Source organism: Clavelina lepadiformis, chromosome 9 (genome assembly GCF_947623445.1).
Source record: "Clavelina lepadiformis chromosome 9, kaClaLepa1.1, whole genome shotgun sequence".
Classification (NCBI taxonomy): Eukaryota; Metazoa; Chordata; class Ascidiacea; order Aplousobranchia; family Clavelinidae; genus Clavelina; species Clavelina lepadiformis.
In genome coordinates, this window is record NC_135248.1 from 13,751,834 (window position 1) to 13,766,103 (window position 14,270).

At 37.4% G+C, this 14,270-nt stretch overlaps 2 long non-coding RNA genes across 2 annotated transcripts; both read right to left on the bottom strand.

The window, feature by feature from the left end:
• Positions 1-6,579: 6,579 nt before the first annotated feature.
• On the bottom strand, positions 6,580-7,264 carry LOC143471321 (uncharacterized). The gene is made up of 4 exons (XR_013119529.1): positions 7,173-7,264; positions 7,011-7,097; positions 6,790-6,887; positions 6,580-6,664 (listed from the first exon to the last, which is right to left on the bottom strand). It is a non-coding gene; the product is annotated as an uncharacterized LOC143471321 (long non-coding RNA).
• A 3,639-nt stretch (positions 7,265-10,903) lies between these two features.
• On the bottom strand, positions 10,904-13,826 carry LOC143471325 (uncharacterized). Its single transcript, XR_013119532.1, has 2 exons — positions 12,234-13,826; positions 10,904-11,983 (listed from the first exon to the last, which is right to left on the bottom strand). It is a non-coding gene; the product is annotated as an uncharacterized LOC143471325 (long non-coding RNA).
• Positions 13,827-14,270: the final 444 nt, after the last annotated feature.

Below are 14,270 nucleotides of genomic sequence, written 5' to 3' on the forward strand. Positions count from 1 at the left end.
TTTTCAATCCCACCATTACTCACAAAGTGACGCGCAGTGTCACTGATGAAAGCTCGTTATCGGCCAATCATGGGCGGTTACTACAAATTTATTATTTATTTATTTACTAGGTTTAAAACGTGCACGAATAATGGTATTATTTTGCGGACGATAGCAGGCAAGTTAAGTTGGTGAGATGTTTGTTTCAGCAAAAATGCCAAAGCACAAGTCATAGTTTCATCAGGATACCAGCAAATAATCATGGTCGAAAATCGAACGATTTGCTACGAACTTTGTTGCCACCGCAACAAAACGATTTGTTATTTTGTATTGTTACACAATTCTATATTAGAATTTTGCTACATTATATTTTATTATATTAACAATGATATTGTTTTGCGGCCACAAGTTCTGAAACACTTAAACCGTACGAGTATTTTTACGAGTTAATATATTATTTTATCATATAACAGTGCCCGTCATTGGGACTCCAGCACACAGGAAAGATTTACAATCTGTTTCCAATCAGCAATTGGTTTCAATTGCGGTTTTTTGCACGTGACAAGTGTTACTTTGTTATGTATCATGTTGTTTGTTTCATTTATATTGCGGTACTACGACACCTTATCGAAAGACACTTTATCGAACGACACTTTATCGAACGACACCTGATCGAAACGACAGCTGATCGAAAGACACTTTATCGAACGACAGTTAATCGAGCCGACAGTTGATCAAACGACACTTTATCGAAACGACATTTGATCAAACCGACAGTTGATCGAACGACACTTTATCGAACCGACAGTTCAAGCAAGATTTTTGCGTGTTTCTCAAACATTGAAACAATGAGCCATTGTGATGTGCGGTCTTTGTAATGGTGTGCATTAATGAATTGTGATGTATAAAGTTGACGATTTATATTTTATATCTATATTTTATATTTGTATCATAAAGTGTTCGATTTCGTATGGCGGCCGGCCCGCCCACATATTAATAAGATATCACAAGAATACGCACGAGAATTACTAAGTACGAGATTGTCTGTACAGTAGACTAGACTAGTCATTATAGATACAAAGAGTAAGGAATTGAAGGCAAAATTTAATAGCAAGGGGCATGTCGCTGTCTGACTTTTACACAAAGTAGCTTCTTGAAAGTGGTCTTTATCCCAGCTTGACCGACAGCGCAAAATAAATGGCTTCGATGCTTGGTAGCACGTACACAAGTGAACAAATGTTTTCAACAATGAAATTCACGAAAAGCAAGCTAATATCACGCATTTCCGATGCCTATTTAGAAAATGTTCTGGTTCTTGCTTCATATGACTTGTCACCAGATGTTGAAAAACTTTCACAAAGCAAGCAGCATCAAGTGTCACTTTAATGCTGTGTTGTTGAAGTGTGAACACAGATATTTTGCTCTTCTTGTGATTGGTACGATTGTGATTGCAGCAATGTGGTGTAATATACTGAAGTGAGTGTGAATTATAGTATTAATGAGGCATCAGGTAAGTAAATAAAGTGGCTAACCGCTAGAAGGGAAAAAGTGTTACCGTACTCTTTGATATAAATTCATAATCAACAGGAAATATTGCATCAAGTGTCACTTTAATGCTGTGTTGTTGAAGTGTGAACACAGATATTTTGCTCTTCTTGTGATTGGTACGATTGTGATTGCAGCAATGTGGTGTAATATACTGAAGTGAGTGTGAATTATAGTATTAATGAGGCATCAGGTAAGTAAATAAAGTGGCTAACCGCTAGAAGGGAAAAAGTGTTACCGTACTCTTTGATATAAATTCATAATCAACAGGAAATATTTCATTTATTTATATGTTATTATTTATTTATGAGTAGGGCAACCAAAAGTCAATATGGTCAATTTTTTTTTTACCAGCTCAGAATGCTATAAAACAAGCACAAAACAAATTTCAGCTTTGTACGACGTGTGGTATAGAAGTTATTAGGTCAGATAAAGTCAAAATGTTACGTTAGGTCAAAATACGGTCAAATTGTTTCGTTAGGTCTTTTTTTGTTAGGTCAACATCTATTAAACTTGTAATTTTGTAACCATTTTGTAATATTTTTCTTCCGTTTTTCTCTTTTCTTGTACCGCAAACAATTCCAGTGCCGCAAATTTTACTTAGAACCAAAGCCACAAAGAGAGGGAAGGCTTTTCAGCGCGTTTGGTGACGTCATGATGTGACGTCATTGCATTTGAAACTGCAAGTTGTCAATGAGGCAAGTTGCAAAATGAGGTCAAACTTTGCAAATTTTAAGGTCAAAGTTAAAAATTTTTGAGTCAAAAAACTGGTTGCCCTATTTATGAGTTATATGACTATTATAATTACATTATTTGATCATATTGTGTATACTTACATTTCCACACTATTTGATTTTAGACATCTTAAGAATTCTTGTAATTTTTTCCACGTTAATAACGATTGTATACATATCGAAATGGAATTCATTTTAAGTGATAAAGGCAAACGAAAGTTGGCCTTGGACGGTTTCTTGTACGTTCGTGACAAAACAACAAATGGCGTAACTTACTGGAGATGTGAGGACTAGGTCAAATGCAAAAGCCGTCTATCCACAGCCGAGGACGACAGCCTCAAGAGAGCACCATCTGAACACAGTCGTCTCGTCACAGCAGACTCGTCATAAAAATTAAGCAGGAACAAGGTTCCAACGAAATGTTAATTGAACAATTGAGTGCTGGAATCGATGGCCCACCACGGAAGAAGCGCTACGACGCTGTCAACCAACGGCTGAAGAGCATAGTTGAAAATTATGACTCAACAAATATGGACATAAAAAGTTATCTTCGAGCAATTGCACACAACTTGTGATTAAATGAATGCGATTGAAATGTGCACTTCGTCAGTTGTCGTGCTTTTAACAGTGCATGTTGTCAGTTCTTTTAATAAATTGTCGTTCTTTTAACAGTGCATATCGTCAGTTGTTTCAATAAATTGTGGATCTTTTAACCCTATCCTAACCAGGCTCGCGAGTTTACTAAAAAAACTAGGTGTGGCCAACCCCGCACACACATTTGCAATCGTTAATTACTAGAAACCTATGCGTCGTAGACGATGAGATTATTACAGGTTAGTAGAAACATCATCTGGCTTCCTGTATACATCATAATTGTAAAACTAAAGAAAGTGAATTTAGTGTAAATTAGGTATTTCTAAAAGTGACACATTTCTATAAATTCTTCTTGTTACGCCGCCACCCATTGTTTCAATGTTTGAGAAACACGCAAAAATCTTGCTTGAACTGTCGGTTCGATAAAGTGTCGTTCGATCAACTGTCGTTTCGATCAGCTGTCGTTTCGATCAGCTGTCGTTCGATTAAGTGTCTTTCGATAAAGTGTCGTTCGATTAAGTGTCGTTCGATGAAGTGTCTTTCGATAAGGTGTCGCGTCACGTATATTGCATTAGCATTGTGTATTTCATATATTTCATTAAAAGAATTAGGTTACCATGAGACTTTGTAATAATAATGTTAATAACCAATAATGTTTTCCAGTGATTCAATTCCAACAAATTAATTATTTATATTGTTTTAGGCGGAAATATTTGGAAATGACTTTTTTCTAATCACCAATCAGCCGTGTGACGAATTCGATTGCGATTTGTTGACGATTTCAATTTTATTATGTATCATGCAGCTGAATGGTTCATTATTTCTAGAATTTTGTAAGGAACATCTGATTTTTGTATATTTTGTGTATTTTATCTGAAGAATTGATCTTTGTTCTTTTAAACGCTGGAACCTGTAACCACTAAGAGCTGCGGACCATCAGTCAGAAATTAAGACCATTTAGAATGGAACATGCAAGAATTTGTGACGTAATATGCAGTGCGACGTGCAATGCAGTAATTTGATGTGAGAACTAAAAACACAGCAACGGTATAAACATTGCATAGACAATATTGAACACTGTTATAGAAAGTCATGTTGTCGTCGTTCCAACAGAGAAGCTTGAGCGTACGTCTTAGGCACAGGATCAAAAGACGACTTCTTTTGGCTGAAAAAAATATAGAACAAAATCTTGATTAAAAGTACGAAGCCATAGAATTAAAGCTGATGTATGCCTGCTATAACGCCAACGTTAAAAATTTGCAAAAAATCTAAACGATTAATGCTGACGAAAGCTTAAAATTGACTGCGTTTGGTGATGTTACCAAAAAGTCGACTGCTCTTAGTTTTTGAAGCCGTTCCACCGCGTCAAGGTGGCAGTCGTCGGAACGGTTCTTTGGGAATGGAAAGAATCCCCCACTTCGCTACCGATGGGTGTAGAGAAGCAGGATAAAGACCGTTGTTACAAGCCAAATGCCGAATTCTACTTTTGTATATATTATATATTTTATACTGTTTTAGTATAAGATTTGGTACGTTACGATGCGACCTCCTTCTCTTAAAGCCAGGGGGAATCCGCCCAACCGTAGATCGTTGTTTCATTTCATATAATTACCTGTGACCTGTAAATAACCGTCGCAATCGCGCAAAATGAAACAACGAGGTTGGGCAGACAAGCATTTGGGGACTCAAGAAGAAATCTTTTAAATCTTTTTCTATAGAGGAAAAGGCAAAAACAAAACAACAACTCATGACCCTACCTCATCTATGAAATGTTGGAGGGACCTAGTCGGTACCGCGCGGTGTGGTGTGTTGTGAGATTTTTATACAAGGCATTAAGAGAAGGTCGCGTTAGATGTTTTGACCTATTGTTGTTGATGTTGTTTTAATTTTACCTGACTGAAAATGCAGTCAACAAGACCGAAGTACGGTCAACCTAGGATTGTTTTACTCTAATACTTTACCTGATAACCTGAAAAAAAATAGTTGAAACCAACACCGGTAACTCAAACCGGCCATACTGTACAGTATGTGAATTATCTTTTTAAGGTTGTGTTTGTTTTAGGTTGTGTAGCGCGCTAAGGCACCGATCCAACCGCTGCATTAGGTTGGAGTGCCAGAATAAAGTAAAGTATAGAGTCTTATGCCTAAAATAAGATAAAGTAAGTATAAAAAATAGAAATATAACTGCACTGGAGTCGATGGACATAATGGGAATAACTAAAGAGAATTGTGTGGTTCCGAAAACTAAAATCCTAATTGTTTGTTCGCAAGGTTGAAATGAAATAGTGCTGGATAACCTAAGCGAGCTACACCCTAGGAGCACTATTCTATCTGAGGACCCGCAACAAACCCCATAAGCGTCGAATTGTTTGTGTCTGTGGCCTAATGCCCCGTCGGACCTACTGGTTTCATTCAGTGCCGTCATCTAGGGGAGGCGCAAAATGTCGGAAGTCCCTACCCTATTCTACACGGCACTTTGTCCCCCTAGGATAGGGTTGTGAGGGTGCAGGCTAGTAAAGGGGCGCGAGGGCAAAATGTTCATAATTTGGGGCGGGGACACTGGATCGCTTTGGGCTTGGCGAACCCAGTGCTGCATCGGGTCCTGCACCCTCCCGACGATAAAACACAGTCAAAACACAACAATATAAGACAGAAGAACTCACAGATTCAAACTATGAGAAATAAGACAAGTGATAAAACAACACACAACAACAATCCCATCAATTTTAAGAGATAGAGAAAGTCATTATGCCATCGACTCCAGCACCTGCACTATCTTATTGTATACAAGGTAATCCCAGTAAATTTGTTACTGGTTTTAGATAACTGTCGTTTGGTTAAATCGCAAAACAGTTATATTGAAAAATTGTTTAAAATTATCTTTGCATTAATGGTAAAATTTAAATGTAACAGGTATCAAAATCAGCAATAGTTAATCTGCTCAATATTATTATTGCTATTATGTTAACACCCACAACTAGGCCTAATAGCAAAATTATTGTAACAAAAATAATATCATTCTAAACTATGCAACATATAAGGGGCCTAAGCAAACAAGATATTTGAAAATTCACCTCGGATCTTCCAAACTTTGCTGCTTCAGGTACATTTGGGATATACCCTACCTGAAAGAAAATTACCATCGCATTTGCATTGACGCCCTCTACCGACGACAAAAAGAATAGAAAAAAAGGAAGGAAGGAAGTAGGAAAACACACAAAAATACAAAAATACGAAATGTCTGTCTTTCATCGAGGTGATATTAATGAATTCTTATAGAAGTTATATTAGTCTGATAACATAATGTCCCATTGGTATAAAGTGTCCCTTTTTGCTGCACTACATGGTTTAACATTTCTACACGAGGGGCGCAATGTGCGATGGTAATGCCGCCTGAACCGTAACCTACGATGCACTGGCGCGCCGGCAACTTGTCGTCGGAACCTTTCTCTCTCTTCCGTGTTTGCCTCATCGCTACTTCTTCTCATCGTCCCTCGTTGGTTACCAGCGCGCTCCTACCATTATAACGTTCTGCCACTAAATACTGCTTTGGTTGGTTGGTTGATTGGTTGTTGGACTTCCATGAGACCTTAAAAGTAACAGAAGGGTCAACCCATACTTACACAGCAAAGCCATCACCCATGATTAATAGCTTGACCCCAGCAATTCATTAGTTAAACTCAGGAAACTAGTTGCTCAAACGAGACCTACCGATGGCGAGTTATAGCTGGGTTGAGGCAGCACCGCCAGTTTCTTAATATTGAACAAACGCATCGAAGCTATTGAAGTGGAATTGAATGTTGGCAAAGAGTCTGAAACAATATTGTTATTATTAGCTGACGATCGAATACACTTGTTAAAACTTTGAAGTAGCTTTTAATCGTAGCTATGTGTCTAATAATTTCATTACTGTTTTGGTATAGGCCTAACCACCCACCACTGAATTTTTGTAGGGTCTTGAAGCTTGTAAGATGTCACAATGTTTGGGAAATGTGAAAATGTTTGGTTTATACAAGAAACTATCAGGGAAATGACCTGCAAGAAATTAAAATCGGGAATGAAAATAAACAAATATCAACACCGATTTTCGGGAAAAGCGATATTTAACATGGTGAGAATTAGATAAGGGCCCAAGAAAGACATTACGTTTCCACTTACTATGGGCGTAACCACTATTAGCTACTGGTTGCACGGAAGTAGATGAAAGCGACTAGAAGACTTGGAACTTCAAAGTAGAACCTTCAGCTGATGGAAGAAATATCTTGGAAAAACGAGTATGAAAAAATCTAAGTTTTATTTTCAGCAATAAAACAAACTCACCTGGACTATAAATTATCGTAGGATGGTGACGACCCACAAAAGGGCAATGACATCATAGTTGTATTGTTGGCAATTATTAAGGCCCTGGAACCTTTATGAAACAGAAAAATTCCTAAAAATATTTACAACATACCTTGCAAATGTTGTCGGAGAGTAGCCTATGCTTTACACGTCACCACTTGTGTCATCTGAAAAAGGTGAACTTTTTGTGACGTGACCGTTATGTTAAATAAAGCTTAAAATATACCCCCAACATAATCTTACTGAACTGAACAAAGCCAACGCAGATTTCCAAGTTTCTATACTGCCTACATATGCTATAGTTCTGGTACAAATTTTTACATCTTCAGTTCACAGCAAGAAATGTTCAGATTTGCAGATTCCAGATCAGCTTTGAGGGAATAATTCTCCATAAACTCCATATGCCAGATATCTCGAGCTCAAAATTTGAACAGAATCCAGAGAAACTGAACATATTTAAACTGAAGGTCACTGCATGGCAAGGGCAAAATCAATCAATAAACTCCAACAAAAAAACCAACAAAACAACCAAGAAAAATCCAAAAAACATCACCAATTCACAGGCACCAAAAATACTCTTTAACACAAACGGTACAAACGCCAAAGCGCAGAAATGCAACAACAAAGACGCTAAAGCGCGCGCAGAAAGCTGCAGCAACAAAGCAGGAACAAAGGTTAACAACAAGAACATCGAAGTGTACAACTAAGGTCAAACAAATACCAAACTCAGCAACAAGCGCGAGCTGTGTTTCAGCATCAAACAAAATACAACTTGCGGCCCTGACCAAATCTCTATCGTTATAAAACAAGTCAGACAAACAAATACGAGCCTTTTCAAATATGAATCTTTTTAATATAAGGCAAGCAATGCAGTTTCAATTCACCATGGACAAGCTGTTGGACTTCAAACTTGATTACACTTAACTTTTTTAGTTAAGGCACGAAACTGAACTCCACTTCATTGTAAATCCATTTCTCCTAACCTACAGTCCTACACCAACCACCCAACCATATCAACTACCCGAGGTAAAAGAATGAAATTATGGAACGGACACGGCGCAGTAAAGATTCGAGAAATCTCGCGAAAATTCCTCAGCTGATGAAATAAACGCACGAAACTTGCTCCAAGGTTGACTCGAAGCAAAAGGGTGCCAGCTTCTTGCTAGAAAATTTGCGACAAGCTCTCCTATTGCTTAACAATGCCACAGCACGACACAATAATATAGTATATTGTTGTGAATTACGATTCAACTGAAACGTTTGTAACTGGTTTGAGCGGAACAACGAAATGGTTTCCCAGTTTCCAAAGTATTGAAATACTTTTGCTAAAATTTAAATGAAAACCAATTACGACGAATTATTCGAGCATCAGACTAACAGTGTCTATATACATCATATTTGCTAAAGAAAATGTCCGCTAGACGATGAAACGGAGCTGCACAAATGGCGCTGATTTATAAATGAGATAAAAGAATGAAGGAGTAAAAGTTCCAGTTTACGGTTTATTTGATTAAAATTAGCAGTTAACCTTTAAAATTTTTTGAAATATTTTAGCTTTCGCCGAAGTCAAACGTGATGCTCTGTCTTTGGCTGCTGCTTCATAATGATAGGTGTTACGTCATTAACGATCAGACAATGTTTACAAATGTCATCAACAACTGATGCTTACAAATCACGTGACCTTTGTTGGAAATAGCTCAGATTACTCCAAACGACTGTGAAGTTGTCTCTGACGACGACTGATCCAGATGATAAATGACCTGATTTTGTTCCATCCGTAAATTGGTTTTGCTGCTAAACTCTTTTCGACAATTTAATTCAAAATTTCTGAAGAGATAAGTAGAATGCTTTGTATGAAGAGCGATCAACTTCTCCATAAAGTTTAAAGTCAAATTCCATTTTCACTCGGATCTGCACATGGCAACGTACATGGCAACGCGCAATGCCAAAATAATCCATACATGTAAGATTCTTAACAACAAAATCCTCGGACCGGTATCTCTTGCAGAAAGGAGTTTTATATTTTGGTGTTATTGCTTTTACGCGTGTCCTTTGGTTTCCATCGCTTCCCAACTAAGCGCAAAAAGGATGATTGTGAATGAACGTTTTTAGTATGAACATCGAAGGTGGAAAATACAACAAAACAAAATAGTACTTTTGAAATCTCTTTCATTTTAACCTGGTTAATTTTAACGTTACACCGGAGATAAACTCACGCTGTGCAATAAAGCTTCAGCGTAATATGCGAATGTTTCATTAATCAACCAATTTTCTAAAGCTGCTAATCACAAGCTTCTACATTTAAACAAATTGATTTCAATTTTTTCTGCTTGCACGACTGTTTATACTTATTATAGCCTACATCGTTTGTGGAGGATTCGAGTTAAAGGCACATTCAGTTAAGAAATTAAATTAAATCCATTAAAATGTTCTTTGTTTGTTCTTTTCATTACATTTTTTCTAGTGTACTTGTAGTGAGGTTATTTTTTTCGTCATGATGACGTCGTGACGTCTTATTTACTCTAGCGGCGAGCAGAGCATACGGATAAAAGAAAAAGTTTATGTATTTGAACGAAAACTCCGCTCCGCTAATATTTGCAACCAGTCGTCTATTTGCACACCTTGTCCTTCATGCACTTGTCGCAAGCAACTACACGCCAGCGTGAAGTTCATGATTGCTTCGCCGTAATATGTGAAAAATTTTGCAACGCACTCAAGGGAAACGTGCCGACACACCAAGAAAGTTCGCGACTTAGCACTGCAAAGGAGTTTTTTTACGCGGAACTTGAAAGTTGTACATTTTCAATAATTGGAAAGATTTTAAATGCTACCATCGCGAAATGTTACTACTTGTTAAATATTAACGAAAGGAGCGTGTTGACGAATTTGCAGTTAATTTACATTCAAGTTACTGATTATGCGAGTCAGACAGAAAAACAAGAAATTGACATTTGGGAAACCGCCAGATAAGACCAATGTGCTTAAAATTTCTCCACTAATGGTGCTCGGGTTCATCATAGAAGGGGTCATGACAAACAGAATCAGAAAGTTCAATTGCTAAGTCCTCGGTCAAACTGGCAAAACCTTCGCGGAATACAAAGAGATGATTCTTCACGCCGACTATGCTTTCAAGCTGGTCGACGTCAAGTTTACCACGTGAGGACTGAACTCCAAGTGCAAATATCTGAAAATTGTATATGTAGAGAGTTCTGTTACCACGGGGGAAATTTACTGGTAAAAATGTTTATAGGTTACAAAACTCAGCCTGTATAATACAGAAGCCTATGACGCAACACTACGCGTTGCGGCTTAAGTGCACAATAAATTCAAGTCGTTGCTTGCATGCTTATTTAGAACTTTTCCAGGACACCCCTGTTTCGAAGTTTCATCGCCGGCACCGCCACGTCATCCTGAGATTTTCCATCAGTCAGCACAATCACCTCCTCCTTGCATCCTCTCTACTTCCCATACGTGAGGAAAATACTCTGTTCAGGGCGTACCTTAAAGCCCCGCCAGTATTTGTTCCTATGTCGCAGATAGAAGCCGTTAAGGTCGAAGGTCACGCTGGTAAATGCATGTAAATGTCCACGATCAAGACACTTACAGCTTCCATCAAAAGGGATGCATATGAGGGATATCGAACCGGAATTAATGGACTTCTGTACGGCAAAAGTTTTGTAAAAGACATAACCTACATTAAAAATGTGGACTGACGTGAACTAAGTTTATTGATATTACAAAACAAAAGTTTCAGTAAAAACATTTCAGTGATAGCGTTTAGGACACTCAACTAAGATAGGCTATAATGCATAGGCTACACGGGATTTAAAGCATAGGCCTACAATAGGAAATCATGGTAATGTTATACCGTAGCATATTAAATTATAAAACAAGTTGAATAACTGGAAACTTTAGCCACCAAGAAATTTATCTAGATACTGGATAATATACAAAGCAGCAATATTAACTATGCAGGCTGAATACTGGACAATCTTATAATAGAATAAAGCAAAAGAAATCAACATTATTTGATTTTACGCGAATTTAAAGGTTTTAAAAAATCTGTTCTAAGCAATTGAAAAAAAAGAACAACATTGAGGATATTGATAAAAATGTTTAACAACAAAGCAGTCATAGTCATTTTGTCCTTCATAACATCAATGTCGATTAGAAAAAATATCGTCAACCAAGCAAAGGATCCAAATCTAAAGAGAAGATGAGTGATGAGGTTGATGACGCTGTTGACTCGATAAATTCTCGACGAGCGAGAAATTCCTGATAAATGTAGAAGTTGGCGAACATGCAGGAATACACTGTTGACTTCACTAAGCGCAGCAACTATTACTTGATTGTAATAATTCCAACTAATCGCGTACACACCAAAGCCTGCAAAGACCACTACATGATGAAGAAGAACTGCCCAGGAATTAGCGACTGACAACGAAATCAAAGTGTCGAAAAAATCGAACAAAAAATATCCGAGTGAAAATCCAGAAGTGAATCGGTTTAGAGGCATTCCACGATGTTGAAGTTGAAATGGATGCGCAAGCTTCGGATTTAGATAAAAGCAAAGTGTACACAAGATTGAACAAGCAACTGAGTGGGCCAAGGAACATACGAGGTTGTACCACAGAGCTGTTCGTTCCTGGCGCACACTTTTTGCAATCAGTCCTTTGCGTTTAACCCAGTACTTGAGCATGACAAATGCAGCAAAAGATACTCCGGAATATTTGACATGAATAAATAAATCCTCCATGTTTTCATTATTTCTTCGGTATATATGATCTAATCTTCAGTGGAGCAACAAATCATAAACATATAAAATTGTAAAATGTAAAACAAAAACACCATAAAGTTAAGTAAGTTTACTCTGCATGCTGCTGGTTTTTAAATGATAGAGCGCATTGTTACGTCATATTTGATAAATGTTATAAATAATGAGGCAATAATGACGATGGCATAATGCAACATAGCATTAAATGATGGCTGTTGCTGTTTCACCCAATTAAGTGGTAGGTCAGGTGGTAGGCTATAGCTTACCTGCAGTTGTGGTTGGATTCAGCCAGTGCTGTAACCAAATCATTTTTTTAGGACTCGAGTCAAGTCAAATCATTTGGGAAGTTGACTTAAGTCAAGTCGAGCCAAATTACTGATTGGATCAAGTCAAGTTAAAATATAACGCAATTCAAATCAAGTCATGTCATTGGCTATACCTTTAACCGATCGTTCGCAATGAAATCAAATGTTTGTAATTCAGCTGGTCCTAACCAGGCTCGCGAGTTTACTAAAAAAACTAGGTGTGGCCGACCCCGCACACACATTTTCAATCGTTAATTACTAGAAAACTATACGTCGTAAACTGATCGGATTTTGACAGGTTAGTAGCAAAAACATCTGGCTTCCTGTATACATCATAATTGTAAAACTAAAGAAAGTGAATTTAGTGTAAATTAAGTATTTCTAAAAGTGACACATTTCTAGAAATTCTTCTTGTTACGCCGCATCCCCGCTGTGCGGAAAACCAGCTGACCGCGAGAAGAGAACGAAAGAGAATAGTTAGTCGAGTTATTGGTGCGTAAATGAGTAATACGCTTCAATGCGGAGAGCAGAGCAAAGCAGAGGAAAATTATTAAAATATCGCAATATCTTAAAAATTAGAAAATCCAACTTTATCAAACAAACATGGACAGATAGCTGAATATTTTTTAGGAAAAGTCACCAAATTTCAAGTTTCTACAACAAACAATGCAACTGTACGCCACGTTTTGCTATGACAGTGTGCGGGAGAAGCCAAGCCTAGTTAGAATAGGGTAATGAATTGGTCAAGTTACTTTCCGAGACTCAAGTCAAGTCATTTCAAGCATTGACTCGAGTCAAGTAATTTAAAAACGTGACTCGTGTCAAGTCATCGACTTGTGCGAATTGGTCCTTGGAATTTTAATGATCTCCGTGAACCACTTGTTAACAAGCGGATGTATAGGCTTATGTATATATCGGCCCCGGGTTAATAAGGCATATGCTGCTAGTGAGAGAACCAGATGTTAACGTATTTGAATCCCACCACTCAAGTAATAACAAGGCTATGTAGCCTATCTATGCATATATTACACCTCAAACCCAATTCTAGAACTATCATATGAGGCTCAGGAGAAGATATTCCGGTAAGTCTCGCCAATTATCACGTCAAGCTGAAGATTATGATCTATGATATTCGTTGTCAGTACAAAGTGTATTTTTTGTTGTTTTAAATGTTTTTCATTCACCATGACCATCAAGCTTAAAATGTTTTTGATCCTGGCCAATTCTAACTACTGTATTTTAAACGCTTCTCTAAAACCTGGGCCTTCAAAGAACTAGACTGTTCCCAGAAGTTATAGCTGTCATATTAGACGAGATTTCTGGGGGTAAGTGCTTTTAATCCGAACTGGCTGACAAACTGAATATAGCAGCTCCACAACGCCGGTTGTCAGTCGAAGTCGAACGTCTTTTCATTCATTCATTGCTTCGTCGCAGGTGCTGGTATGGACAAAGAACTTTCATGTTGATTTGTTTGCACCGCCACGCTGTTGTATTATGATACAATCATCTCTTTATAAGAAACTCTTTAAAACACTATAGAGGCCTTTTATCAAAAAGCTATACATTGTCCCTATCCTTTGTATCGCGCCAAATGAAGTTTTAAAAACCTTTTCCGTTTGTTACGACACAATCGGTTTGTTTGTTGAGTTGGTTTCAAATATAATTCGTATCAAAGTGCACTTGTTGTTGTTTTGTAGTTTGATTGTTTTCTAGTTTGAAGTTATTTAAAACAAATTTATATCTTGAAAAAATGAAAAACTTGACAAGAAACGTTCGCTATAAAATCTATATTTTATAAAATTTAAGAAACCGAAAGCCCAGCGCCCGGTTAGTAAATGTGAATGTATGTGTTTGACACGTTTCCTGCTATTTCATATATAGGTGTAGCATTACATGGCAACAAATTGTTGTAATGAATAAACAGTTAACAAAACATAAGAGAGAGCAGGCTTCGTTAAGTGAAATTATTCTAAAGCAACTGTTTGTGAACTAACCTTT